The following is a 15772-nucleotide window of genomic DNA, read 5'->3' as shown; positions in this document are numbered from 1 at the left end:
ATTGAATATACTGCCTCTTCCAACATGTGACAGTGTCAATTTAAAGTGAAATAAGTTGAATTTAACTATCTCTTGATGCTTCACTTGCACTTTCTGCCAAACTGTGATCAGACTTCAGAGATTATAAAATCTTGAGTTTTATTCAATTGTGTGTAATGGCTATTTCTTTTCCCAATATTGAGGGCATAATCCTCATATCATTCACCTATTACCATTCTTGTTACTCACATATGCTTTTACTTTATCATCTGATAGGTGACCCAAAGAAATTAAAATTAGTGGATTCTCAAGTTTCTGGTAGGGCCAAAAGAGCTGTTGATGGATCCCTTATGGTGCGTATATGAAAAAGTTACCTTTCTAATCCTCGATTTTGGTGATTGCTTTTGATTTTTCAAATGCTCTTTTTGTTTGGATGAACCTATGGTGCGGATATGAAAAAATTATCTTTCCTTTCCTTTTCTTTTGTTGGGAGAAGGGGGTAGATGGTGCCTTGAGCACCATGTACTCTTTCATATCACCCTGGGTGTGTGCTCTTTCATTGTGGCGCATTATGGACACCTTGTCATCAATTGCTTTTGTCAGTCCTTCCTACTAAATTTTTTTTTTTATTTTTTTGTAATAAGATTTTAAGTTCATTTTACATACCACAATTAAAAGTGTAGCTAACAGTCATTATATATAGTTTCAGATGGTTTGAACGTTTTGGAAAGTCATTCATTAAAATTCCTTTTCTGGGACCTGTTTCATATCTAACGCTGGCGATTTCTCCATTCTGCAAAGCCTTTGCAGTTCTGTGGGTAGTTTACCATCATATCTCGTTTGCTTGGATAGGTCAAGATATTCTTGAAAGTGCTGTTGGATAGTCATACTTTTTCTTTGTCTAATATCATATCAGTTTCGTGTATCTTCCGTGAACAAAAGGAAAAGAGGGTAAATTGATAATTGGATGGCTCTATTTTTGCTTATATTAGTATCGATTCAAGGTAATGAATTTTTGTTTCTCTTAACTAGGGTATTGCATTGATCATCACGGTTCTCCGGGTTGTGCAAATTCTAAACCTCAAGATTAAACAATTCATGTGCTAGTTTTTATTGTATTACATCTGTACAGTTTTATGTAATTTTTTGAGTCTAGGAAATGGTACTGTTTTAGTAACTGCTTGGGATTCTGTTAAGCAGTGGTTGTGATGTTTGGTTTCTTACTTGCAAAGTTATCCATTCTATAGGAATAGATGAACCTTAATAGTGATTGGGTTCCTTTAGGTGTGCATTGGTGCTGGTTGTGAAGAAGGAAGGCAATACCCAAAAAATAAATGTGCATTATCTACATCCTCTAGGACAAGGTAATGACAATAAATTATTTTTGTAGTGTATAGATATCATACTTCATTTGTCACAAAAAGCCATCCACTAGTCAAAGACCGATCTTGATTTTGGTAATATCAACTTACAATCAAAGAGAATTGTATTTCTAAGACAACCTTCTTAGTTTAGTGCAACTCAACTTATTGAGCTACAAAAAAGGTAAAGTTTAAATGGACAAAGGAATATGAGTATATCTTTTAGTAGTTTAGTTTGGTATTAGTAGTTTGGTATTGTGGCTTGGTTAGAATCTGTTCATGCAGTCGCTAGTTTGGTATTAGTATAAGTTGGCCTGGTTATAAGTTGGTTATGGTGACTGTTTGCGCATATATAGCTAACTATATATAGCACTACTAGCTGGTACAACTTTCAGTTGTTATGGTGTCGTAGTTGTTGTAAAGTCATGCTGTAATAGTACTGGTGTCATGACTTAGATTATTTTTTGAATCTGCATTAGTGTAAGCAGTTACAAGGTAGAAACAAATAAAGATGACACTATATGTTTGTCTGTATGTAACACAAAATAAAGGAAGAATGTAAGTACTATAATGTGATAGGCCTGTAATGTATTTTCATGCTTCATCTTCACTACTTTCAAGGACTACAACAGTTCTCTTGGTTTTCAACTTCTTAACAACTTTGGCTTTGTCTCTTTGCTTCCTTCTGCATCTTGTTGGGGATTAGACTCTTAACTAGTAACTCTTCAAGAATTCTGCTTCCGTATTTTTCGGTCTTCAACTTGCCAATTATGTTCTGCAATTGCATAAGCATATTGTAGTATTCAGATGATTGCATCACATAAAAAGCTCTAAGGCTGTCCTATCAATGCGATCGTGTAAAATATAGCAGTCTTAGCTCTAAGCTAGAAGAACTTTTACATTTTCATAAATGAACAAACATCATATCTCTACATTTTACCTACGTAACAAGCCATAAATGATTATTGGATCATCATTTCTTTGAGGAGCTAGTTTAAGAAAAATATTCAAATTCTTAAATGTGTATGCTAATAATTACCTTGTTTTGATTTCTGTACTGCCTCTGTGAGACTACGGGGTTATACTGAATACGTTTTTGTTGAACGTAGTACTTATCAAGTTAACCAATTTTAGGGCAGCTCTCCATTTGGTAGATAGTTATTATTCATGAGATAATGTCTATGGTCTACAAACTTTCTAATCTTTTTGGGGGCCTTTTCCAAGTAGGACATAGCAGTATAAACCCACTCATAAGCCCCTAAACTATTCCCCTTGAACAGAGTTGGTATTGAATGTAGATTTTATATGCCTGCTGGCCTGTGAGTAACTGGAATTATGTCTTCCCGGTAGACTCATTGTATTATATGTTATATGTGAATCAAGATATGACTAAGAGCCCGACTTAATCGTCCTGATGTGAACTCAAAATGCTTAAAGTAGAACTCCAACGAGACATTGACCCATTATATCATGTTGCAGTGTGATTCTAATCTTTTTATGTTGTCATTGAAGTGCTAATTTATATTATTTGTTCTCTTTTTATAGATGTCCAAAATAAAGAAAGAGATGAAGAAAGTGATGAAGGCATTGACCTTACTTGAGAAAATTTTTGGGTTGTGGGTAAATGCTCTAATATCAATAGTTTTGTGTTGAATTTCTTGAAACTTATCGCGACTCGAACTTGCTACTATATAAAAACTTAACTAATTATTTGGACTTGATTATATTTTACTTTTGGGTTTAAATTACTAGCTTGTTGCATATTTTGAATTATGAGATTATTAATGAATGATTTTATTTTGTGATGTGTATATATTGTGTTATAATTTATTATGTATGTAAATTTACGAGTGACTATTTATATAAATTGTTTAAATTTAATAACATGTGGCAACAATCGTTGCAATAGATCAATAAACCATTGTAATAGGTAGTCAAAAAGTGTTGCAGCAGAATAACAAAAGCATTGCAATAGATGCTATTGTAACAGTTTAATGTTGCAATAGAATCTATTGCAACGGTTAGTAGCCATTGTAATAGATGAAAATACGAGTCCCAATAAGCAATGAAATATCTGTAATAGGTACTCAAAAAGTGTTTCAACGGAATAATAGAAGTGTAGCAATAGCTGCTATTGCAACGATTTAGATGCTATTGCAATGGTTTAGTGTTGTTGCAATAGAATCTATTGCAACGGTTAGTGATCGTTGGAATAGATAAAAATAGGCATCTTAATAAGTTAAAAAATACCATAGCAATAGGTCAATGGCGATGGTTCCAGACAACCGTGGTCATAGCTTGACCTATAGCGATGGTTTCATACAACCGTCATATAAACCGTCATCATAGATCTATCACAACGTCCACATATAGGACGCTTGCTGAACTGTTGCGGTAGAGCTATGACAACAGTTTTTTTTATCTATTGCAATGGTTTCGCAACTGTCACTATTGGAAAATTTTTCAGTAGTGGGGAAAAGATTAATGCTTCTTCATCTATTCTAGGCTCCATTTCTATTTCCTCCGGCTCATCTCGAACCGAAGCTTCAACAACTTCATCGTTGCAATTTCTATTCTTCGATTCATCAATTACTCGTTTTTTGTTTTCTTGAACCTCTCAACATCTACATCTTTGCGTTTATTTCCTCTAGCCATTTTTTATGATCTACGGACAAAAAATAATATTTCTCAGCTATAACAGCAAATAAATACCTAATCGACCTAATAGTCTATTAACATTACAGCAGCTACAGCACACCAATTGTCTATTAGCAGAACAGCAAAATGCATCTAAAACAGTTCCATTACCCACTAAAACATGCATCTAAATCACCATTATATTGAACAAAAACAGGAACGAACCCAGATTTTTAGCATGATAATTCAGAAAAATTCAAAAAAAAATATCAATGCAATCGTCAAGGGAAATAAAAATCCAACCAAGACAATGCACAATCAAACCAATACCAACTTTAAAACACAAATTTTAAGTAAAATCAAGCCCCATATTCCAAAAAAAATTCAATTTTTTCGACCAAATACCTAATACGAGTATGATTCAAACCAAGGAATCCCCAACATGAACATGCTTCTACAACACCATTACATTGAACAAAAGTTTGAACAAAAATCACATTTCTTGGCACATTCTGCTAAAATTAGCGAAAAAATTTCAACATACAATCGCCAAGGATAATCGATATACACCAACTATCCATCAACAATGAAATAAATACCAACTAAAAACAACCAATTTAAGTTGAATCAGGCCCTATTTTTTTAAAAAAATAATTTTTTCACTCGAACCAGTTGAATCGGCTAAAAAAAAAACAAAAAAAAACCATCAATATAGAGCACAAATTACTTGGAAGATGAATATAACTTACCTGAAGTTGAAGATTGAAGTTACTTCAAGATTTACTCAAGCTAAAAAATGAAAAATGATGGATGGGAGAGAAGAAGTGGGAGAGACGAGAGAGTGAGGAGAGAGAAAAAAAACTTTGGTATTTAATGAAAAAATGGGTTTAAAAAAGTATTTAAAAAATACATAAGGGGTGCCAAAAACTTTTTTTTAGCACTTTAATCCATACCCCACCACTTTATCTCAAACCCTAAAAATTTAAATAAAAAATGAAATGATGTCTATTTATTAAAATAAGTTTTCAAAGTAGACCACCAACTAAATCTTCTTTAAATTCAGCATACCACATTTTAAAATTCAGTAGACCATATTTTACTACTCAATTTATCCATTTCTCATAAAATTTTTCGGTTTGCACCTTCTCCTAATTTATAAGGGCCACCATCGTGTTACTATTAGTACTCCACCATAGGTAATCCCTATATAATTTGTTTACCCCTTTGAGAATACTTTTGGGTTGTATACATTGTTTCCTAAAAATTATATGCTGAGAATAACACAATTTATTACATGTGGTCTACATACATAAAATGCAAGCCAATGTCAAGATTAACTTATGAAAACTTTTCTTGTTGCACTTTTTTGTGATAAAGGCTACCCAAAATATATAAATAGGGAATTCACCCAAATAAAATCATGTGATCTCCAATAGCGTCTCCTTAGTACTACTCCCCATACCAGCTATACAGCTATTCGATTAGCCAATCTTAGCACCAAGTCTAGTGAGGCAAGAACCAAGAGCTGTCTCGTGTCGTCATCGTCCTCGGCTTTGGCTTCAATTTGGAATTAACAAATATTATTCGAAACTTGGAAAATCAAGTGATTCGAAAATCCAAAGAAAAAAATTTAAATTACTTTTTCCTCCATGAACGGTCATACATGCAGTGTAGAAACGATTGCAAATGCGAAATGCTGCCTCGAAAGGGATGCAACCTTTTGAGGAAAAGACACACTATTTAAGGAAAAGGGATGATTGTTTGGATGGTTGTGACTTTTTAGAAAAATACACAATGTTTCAAATGGACAGACATGACTGTTCCAAAGGTTACACCTTTTCAAATGAACCATTGCCTCCTTTCCGAAGGGGCACTTCATGGCTATATAAACCTACATTTTTCCATAGGTTTGTAATGAAATTTCTGCACTTCAAAACCATTTCTCTTGCTTCTAAAAATTTCGTGTGATCATTTCCCATTGAGTGAGTTTGAAGAATACTAGAAAGTTTGAGGTACCGCTACAGTCTGGTTATGAAGACATTTCATAGTAGGAGAAAAATTTTGCAACCTTGGATACTTGAGGGGAATTATATCCTTAAGGTTACTTCGTGAATTCGAAGCACTTGGCTTATTCTGTTTCATATTTTTTCATAATAAAATAACACACTTCCTTGATAGTTCATATTGAACTTGTATTGAAGGTGTTGGAAAACTTCATAGGTGTTCTTGAAAAGTTTTGAACTTGTGTTGAAGATTATTTTTTGTACCCGAAACAACAATCCAATGAAAATAACCTTGATAATATGCATTGTTTGAGTTTCTGGAGATTAAAGCTTTAAGCTTTCTACTCCGTTTGAACTTAACAAGTGATTTGAAGAAATAAAATCTTCATCACACGTTGGAGGTCATTCGGTTAATGATTGGAAGATATAAAAACTCCATCATTCAACTAGAAACAAGTGGTATTTATAAGTTGCTACAAACTTGTATAAGTATATTTGTATACTAAAGTTGACTATCTTTTTGTGACAGAAAAAATGACTACAGAAGGTCATGTTGATGGTGTGACAAGTCTGGCAACAACTAATGTTGCCACAACCAGTCACACAAATATGCCACAAGCTATGGCACTCGCGGAAAAGCCCAGAAAATTTTGTGTAGTTGGTTTCAAGAGGTGGGAATAGAAGATGTTCTTTTATCTAACAACCTTATGTCTTCAAATGTTTATTTTAGAAGATACTCTAGAAATGGCCGAAGCAACTTCGGACTAGGAGCGATTCATTGTAATAGAGGCATGGAAACATTTTGATTTCCTATGTAGGAATTACATCCTAACTGGCCTCTAAGATGACTTATAAAACGTCTACAACGTAATGATGACATCGAAAGAATTGTGAAATGCGTTGGAAAAGAAATATAAGACTGAAGATGCGGGAACCAAGAAGTTCTATGTTGCACGATTCCTAGAGTACAAAATGATCGAAAGCAAGACTGCCATTTTTCTAGTACAGGAGTTGTAAGTCATCATCCATGATCTCCTTGTAGAAGGTTTGGTTGTGAACGAGGCATTTCATGTTGCTGTGATTATTGAGAAGTTAACACCTTTCTGAAAGGACTTCAAGAATTACTTGAAACATAAATAATAGGAGATGACAGTCGAAGAACTCATTGTAAGGTTGTGCATTGAGGAAGACATTAAAGCCATAAAGAGGAGGTCCATAGGAAATTCTGCAATGAATAGAGCTAACATTGTAGAAGACAACCCCAACAACTTAAAGAAGTGAAAGAAAGCTGAACAAAAAAGCATTTAGCCTAAGAAGAAAATCAAAGGCAAATGCTTTAATTATGGAAAGATTGGCCATAAGTCTACAGATTGTCATGCCCCAAAGAAACCCAAAAAATAGGATGAAACAAATATGGCTGAATCCAAGAACTAAATAGATGATCTATGTGCCATGCTTTCAGAATGTAACTTAGTGGAAAATTCTCGAGAATGGTGGATGGATTCTGGTACCACCCACCCCATTTGTGCAAATAAAGAGTTGTTTGCTTTATTCGCTCCTGTTTAAGGTGAAGAGAAGATTTATATGACAAACTCTGCAACTGCAAAAGTTTAAGGGACAGGAAAAGTATGCTTGAAAATGACTTCAGGAAAAGTTTGACTCTCAAAAATGTCCGGTATGTAACGGATTTAAGAAAGAACTTGATTTCTATATCACTTCTTGAAAAAATGGATTCAAATGTGTATGTGTTTCCAGAAAATTATAATTAGCAAAGGGGAAGAGTACATAGGAGAAGGTTATATCACTGAGGGACCATATAAGATGAATATAATGAATGTTGAAATCAATATAAGTTCTGTTTCTTCTTACATGTTTGAGTCTAATGATTTATGGCATGAACGATTAGGATATACCAATTATAAAACCTTGCGAAAACTGATTAGCCTAGATGTTTTGCCAAACTTTGAGTGCAATAAATCAAAATGACAAATGTCTGTGGAATCAAAGTACGCTAAGCATCCGTATAAGTTCGTTGAAAGGAATTCCAATCCCTTAGACTTAATCCACACTGACATTTATGATATGAAGTCAACACCATCTCGTGGTGAAAAAAAGTATTTTATAACTTTTATTAATGATTGCACTAGATATTGTTATGTTTATTTGCTAAACAACAAGGATGATGCAATCGGTGCATTTAGGCAATATAAAACAGAAGTTGAAAATCAGTTAGAGAAAAAGATCAAAATAATAAGAAGTGATAGGGATATAAAATATGAATCCCTTTTTGTAGAAATATGTGTAGAGAATGAAATTGTCTATCAAACTAGGGCCCCTTATTCACTTCAATTTAATAGAATTGCAGAAAGAAAAAACTGAACCTTAAAAGAAATAATGAATGCCTTACTAATAAGTTCAAGTTTACCGCAAAACTTGTGGGGGGAGGGGAGGAGCTATCCTTACAGCTAACCGAATAATCAATAGAGTGCCCTATAGTAAGACACAATCAATTCCATATGAAAAATGAAATGAAAGGAAACCCAACTTAAAATATTTCAAAGTGTGGAGGTGTTTAGTGAAAGTGCAAGTTTCTATTCCTAAAAGGGTAAAGATAAGACCTAAGATAGTGGATTGTGTGTTCATAGGATATGCTAAAAGTATTAAAGCATGTCGATTTTTAGTTCTTAAATTCGAAAATTTGGATATCAATTAAAATATGGTAATTGAATAAGATAAAGCTGAATTCCTTAAACATATTTATCCATAGCAAACTAGACATGAACAGTGTAGTGGAGGGTATAAAGGACTTCGAGGTGAACTAAGTAAGGATGTACATAATGATGAGAATCCAAGATGTAGTACACATCAAAGAATGTCAACTTCATTTGGATCAAAATTTGTAATATTTCTCTTAGAAAATGAGCCTAAAATATTTGAAGAAGCGACGTCGTCTTCAGACTCATCCTTTTTGAAAGAGGTAGTCAATAATGGATTGATTTAATCTTAAGCAACCATACGTGGGAGTTAGTTGATCATCCTCCAGGAAATAAACCTTTAGGTTCTAAATGGATCTTCAAAAGGAAAATGAAAGTGGATGGTACTATTGAAAAATATAAGGCAAGATTTGTAGTAAAAGGCTTCAAACAGAAAGAAGGCCTTAATTACTTTGATACATACTCGCCAGTAATAAGGATAACATTAATTCGGATGTTAATTGCCTTGGCGGCGGTATATGATCTTGAAATCTATCAAATGAATGTGAAAAAAACATTCCTAAATGGAAAATTGGAGGAAAAAATTACATGGAACAACTTAAGGGTTTTATAGTTCTTGGAAAAGAAAATAAGGTGTGCTAACTAGTTAAGTCACTCTATGGAATAAAATAAGCACCGAAACACTGGGACACAAAGTTTGATAAAACCATATTGGCAAATGGGTTTAAGATAAATAAATGTGATAAGTGTGTTTACATTAAAGACTATACAAATCACAAGGTCATTGTTTGTTTGAATGTGGATTATATATTAATCATCAATAGAGACATTTCTGACATAAATGCAATGAAACGAATGCTCGAGAGCAAGTTTGATATGAAAGATCTTGGGGTTGCGGATGTGATCTTAGGAATAAGAATTCATAGAACTCCACAAGAGTTGGCATTGTCATAACCTCATTACATTGAAAAGGTACTTGAATAAATTAAAGTATTTGGAATTTGGTATTGCCAAGACTCCATTGGACGTGAGCTTTGCACTTCAAAAAAATGAAGGTGAAAGTGACTCATAGTTTGAGTAGCAAGAGTGTTGGGATGTTTAATGTATATAATGAATTGTACACGACCAGACATAGCATGTGCTATTAGTAAGGTGAGTCGGTACATGATTAATCCTAATAAAACACATTGGATGACAATGAAAAGTGTTTTGGGGTATCCTAATATTCTTTCCATTATAATAAATATGTCGTGGTACTTGAAGGATATACTGATGCAAATTGGATCACCGAATCGAATGAAGTAAAATCCATGAGTGGATATGTATTTACTATAGGTGGAGGAGCAGTCTCTTGGAAATCGTCCAAACAGACATGTATTGCTCACTCTACAATGGAATCAAAATTTAACGCATTAGATAAAGCCAACGAAGAAGCAGAATGACTCCAAAATTTTTTAGAAGATATTCCTTATTGGCCCAAACCATTAGCACCAGTACGTATACACTGTGATATTTAAGCGACAATACGTAGGGCAGGGAGCATGATGTTCAAAGGTAAATCTCGTCACATAAGACAGAGACATAACACCATTAGAGAATTTCTCTCTAGTGGAATTATCACTGTTGACTATGTGATATCAAAGGATAATATGTCGGATCCACTTACAAAAGGCCTAGCTAGAAAAAGAGTTGAGAGAACATGAAAGGGAATTGGTTTAAGGCCTAGGACAAGTCAGGATCACGATAACTCTACCTAGCAGACTGGAAATCCCAAGAGCTAGGTTCAAATAATCAAACAAAGTTGTGTCTGACAGGTTCAACATTGTCAATATACCTAATCCATTCTCATGATTTAGATAATGTTTAGTAAAAAAGGATAATACTTAGGGTGTAAAGTCTTTTAATGATTTTCTAAATTTGGAAGGTTTGACCAAATAGTTTAATCTGTAGAATTGAATTTTTAAAAATCACTTATGTGAGGGAGAAGTTAAAGCCGCTTTAAGGAGAATGTTAGTAAAGGCCTATACTCTAAAATTTCATAAGACTGGGACGTGTTCATGGCTAAAAAGAACAAAATGGTGAGAACCATAATAATAAAAGGCTGATTGTGTGACATATGTTATCTAGGTGTACATTAAAGCTTGATAGTTCGAAGATATCAAATCCACAGATTTACCCAGTTCATTCGATGCATGTTCACTAAGGAAAGTTAAAAGCAAAACCTACTTATCCAGAAGCAATCGGTCTTTGCTTAATGATCACATACTTGTCTGTGAAAGTTTACAAAGATTAGCCATTCCCCATTCATGTGGTGCATTGTTGAGTTCAAGTTGAAAGTGTGAATGGAAAATGGAGGAATTAGTGAAGAAAAAGTGAAAACACACCTAAAAGGAAAATGTGCTCACAATAAGGAAAGTTTACTAATTCTTCCACATTGGTGGGAGAATGAAACTTTCATGTGCTATTATAATGAAAAAAAACTCCACATGGATAGTGAGGCAAGAACCAAGAAGTGCCTCTCACCTTCGTTGTTGTCTCTCGCTCAGCTCGGCTTCGTCTTGGGCTTCGTCTTTGGATTTGTCAAATGATCGATCGATGAGATAAATTTTTGGGACAAAGTTTATTTGAGACTTGGAATTCCAAGTGATCTGAAAATACAAAGAAGAAAATGCAAATTATTTTTTCCTTCATGAACATGCATACTTGTAGTGTAGAAATGACTGCAAACGCAAAATGCTGCCTCGAAATGGATGCAACCCTTCAAGAAAAAGACACACTATTTTGGAAAAAGGGATGACTGTTCGGATGGTTGTTATTGTTCAGAAAAAGACATAATGTTTCGAATGGATAGACATGACTATTCCAAAGGATACACCTTTTTGAATGAACCATTGCCTCCTTTCTAATGGGACACTTCATGGCTATATAAACCTGCATTTTTCCCAAGGTTTGTAATGAATATTCTGCACTTGAAAACTATTTTTCTTGCTTCTAAACTCTTAGTGATCATCTCCCATTGAGTGAGTTCGAAGAAAACCATAAAGTTTGATGTAACGATACAGTCTGGTTGTGAAGACATTTTATCATGGGAGGAAAATTCTGCAACTTCGGGTACTTAAGGAAAATTATTTCCTTAAGGACACTTTGTGAATTCAAAGGACTTGGCTTATTCTTTTTCATTTTTTTATTAATAAAATAACACACTTCTTTGGTAGTTCATATTGAACTTGTGTTGAAGGTGTTGGAAAAATTCATAAGTGTTCTTGAAAATTCTTGTACTTGTGTTGAAGTTAGTGAACTAACATACAGATTTTGTGTACCCAAAACAACATTACTAATATAAATAGTAGGTATATGTAAATCACTAACTCAACCCCCTTATTCCTTTAAAGTAGTCCTGCCCCACATTGTTCACATTGATTGAGAATTTTATTAGGGTCACATACTCTATCAACAGATTATAACCTTTTGAAGGAACTAATACCCACTTAGCATTTATTTTGTGAAGTCCTATTGAACTATTTTATAGGCTTTCAAAGGTCGATCCTGGTACAAGCATGAGGAGCACAAGGATTACAAGTTTTTGTTGAAGGTCCACTTTTCAGATTCATAAAGGAATTGAAGACCTTTTGAAGCCTTTTTTAAAGCCTTGTCCAAGCTCGGGAACTACAAAGACTACAATGCGCGTTTATGAAAATGGACGCGGTTGAGCATGTCTTAAGTTCATTCAAGGGAGTGTATGTATTAAAGTGTGAAGACATACCTTGAGTGCCTTAAAAACACTACAAGTCATCCCCATTTATACACTCCAAACCTACACCCTTCATTAAGGGTAAATGTGTCATTTCCCATCTCTTTTGTAATAGACTATAAGTAGGAACCCCTTATCTTATTTTCTTAGTTATCTCATTCTTGAAATCACTTGTAATATTGAACATCACTTTCCTCTCAAGAAGAGAGTAGACCACCACTTTGACATCACAAGAAATGGTTTCTTCTTGTGTTGTGTGTATCGGCTAAAAACGAGAGTGCTTGAGTGAACCGAGTTCCTCTTGTGTTCCGTAAGAACGTGGTGCTTGTTAACTTGTTTTGTGGAGGTTTTAGAGTATTAATACACTCTTTATCTGCTGCATTATGAGTTCTCATTATGTCAAGTTACATATCTTCTTTATCGTTTAAGTTTGAGTTTGTTGTTTCCGTTTAGTGTCTTTTGTGTGTGGACTGTTTGTGTGTTTGCGGACTATTTTTGTGCTCTTTTAGATACCGTTTGGTATCAGAGATAAGTCTGGTTGTGTCCCTACACTACCAATCTTAGGCTCTCTAAGTCGAAAAATAAAAAAAAAGAGGTGTTGAAAAGCTGAAAATTCCAAAAAGAAGCAAATCTGTCCATTCTTGTTGTCTTGGCTAAAATTGTGTCTTGTTGTTTTGGCCGAGATTTGTGCCTAGTTTTCTTGTTATTTTTGTGTGTTTTTTGTTTTATTGTGTTAGATCTTTGTTTCCTAACATTAGAAGAGGTGTCCAAGGTCGAAAATCTTACAAAAAGACGTTATTCTATGGGTTGGGTGTCTTGGCCGAAGTGGTGTTGTTGTTTGATCGAATTTGTGTCTAGATTAGGTGTTATTTTTCTTTTCTTAGTAGTTTCGTGTGTTATCTTGTTGTTTTCCTAGTACACTTGAGTCTAAAGTCCAAGATTTGAGCTTTGTTAAGTTGTTGTTGAAAGGTTGGACAATTTAGATATTATTATTGTTCAAACTGTTCTTGTTGTTGTTCATGTTGTTCTTGAGTAATATTCAACAAAATGCCTTATTTGATTTGAAAAAGGGAAGAGAGAGGTAATGTATTGTGTTGTCTTAGGACTACTTTCAAGACAACACTAAAGTGGCAAAGAGACAAAGACATACCAAAAGCTTGCCTAGCAAAAGAGTGTCAAAACATCTTTCAAGAAAGGCCAAAAGAGGAAAGGGAAAAGACAAGGCAAAAAGGTGTTTTGCCATTTTAGTGCAAGTTGGTGAAAGATGATGTACACCTTTTTGAACTTTGGAAAAAGAATCCAAAGCCTTGTATTGTTACTCAAAAACCAAAAATTCATCACCAACAAACAAGATTAAATAACTTATGTCTTGAAAACATTATACTACAGGACCTGAAGTCTTGGTTTCTGTTTAGGCTTGACGGTAAGGTTGGTGATCCATCGCAAGACTGACGGTCCATCATTTTGACCATCAGAATTGTTTTCTTGCAACTTTTCTAAGACTTTCTCTTCAGCTCACTCCTTGCCTTGAAACATTTAAAACTAGCACTAAACACAACCTTAGTTGCTTGAAAACACACAACTTTCTCAAGACAAAGGTGCAAAATATTCCATCGAAAGCCGGAACATCAGCACTCTCAACTCAAGATCCTTTCTTGTCCTCGAGCAACTCAGCATCTAATTAGATACATGAACCATATCATTACAAGAAACCAACTAATGAATTACTTTGATGTGACCATTTACTCATCATTTCACTCATATGAATTTCAGCCAGCAGGTTCTACACCCAACATGGATTATAATTCGACACGCACAAACATGGATGTCATGTACCACCATGAACAACAGAACTAAGAAAAACTCCATTTTCCCTCACAACAATGAAGTCCACCACTCTTTATACTACATGGTCACAATCTAAACTCTCACGCTCCTCAAAGAAGTTACAAGCATAGTCCAAGTACCCATAGGCTTGCCCTTGCCATTTAACACACCCTCAAAGCTGATTCATTAGGATCAAACAAGTCTTTACTAGGCTTGTAATGAGGCTTCAGGCTAGGTGGGGGTACTCTTTTGGGTATAGTCACTCAATAGGGTTTAACTATCCTTGCCCTAGCAACTTTTCAACCCCCAAGCTGCTATTTTAATCAACTTGCTTACAATCACCCTTAATCAATTCTGTATATATATATATATATATATATATATTTTAATAGAATCACCCATCCTCAACTTATGCTGATGCGGTAAGCTAAGGTGCACAATATCTTTGGACAGATCAGGGCCAAATGCCTTTAAACTATATTCTAAACCAACTTTCCACTGGGTGTTTGCATTTTTACAATAGCCACCCTCAACTTAGGTGTTTTACCTAAGTTGAGGTACACAGTGCCTAATATTGGTCCAGGGCCAGAGTTAAATGCTAATGCCCTACGGAGAGTTAATTATAGTTATAGGAAATGAAGAAAACTACTAAAAAGCTCAAAACGGGTTTGAGTGAGAGAAAAATCTTAGAGAGGTTAATTATTTAGGCTAAGTGGACTAAAAATACAAAGGGGGCCTGTCATCCTATCCTATTGAATTATTTAGAGAACAATATCAATGACTTGGTCAAGTTCTACGCAGTACACTATGCAAGACTCAAGAAAAAACCTCATACACAGTGGCAACTGAGTTAAACTTCTTCTACTGCTCTTAGGATTTCCATCACATAATTCATGCACCTCTTTCATGTTAATGCCAAATGTAGACTCACTGAAGGTTATGTACACATGCTACATGATTAGAGTAAATAATTACACATTCATGCTCATAGTATTATGCCAACATCATTCATTATTCATATCTACAAAGGGATATTGAAATAGGGAAATTTTTTATAAATAACATTAAACATAGATATTTACATCACACGTTTAGGAAATTAGAGATACAAAAATAAAAACACCCTAGACATGCCGATTCTACTAGATAGCACATAAAGGGAAAATAGATCAGCAACACAACGCACCATGGTATAGGTACAAGTACACCTACCCCCACAGAAAAACAGATGCATTATCCTCAAGGCATTGATTTAAAGTACAAGGAAATGGTTTTACTTGTTTAGCCTCTTATTCATCTGAGGATTCTATGAAGTGTGGCGAGGATCCTGTGTCCTCACCTGCTGCAATGTTAGACCCTATGGTGGTAGGGGTACTCACAACCTCACCCTCCAAGGTTGAAGGAATCGCCTCTCGAACAGATCCTGCACTGTGCCCCCTTGCTGGGGCAGCACTTGTGGATACCCCTGCTACTTTGTCTTCTTCTTTCTTTCTCCTCTTT

Source organism: Capsicum annuum, chromosome 5 (genome assembly GCF_002878395.1).
Source record: "Capsicum annuum cultivar UCD-10X-F1 chromosome 5, UCD10Xv1.1, whole genome shotgun sequence".
Lineage (NCBI taxonomy): Eukaryota > Viridiplantae > Streptophyta > Magnoliopsida > Solanales > Solanaceae > Capsicum > Capsicum annuum.
Note: the sequence above shows the minus strand (reverse complement) of the source record.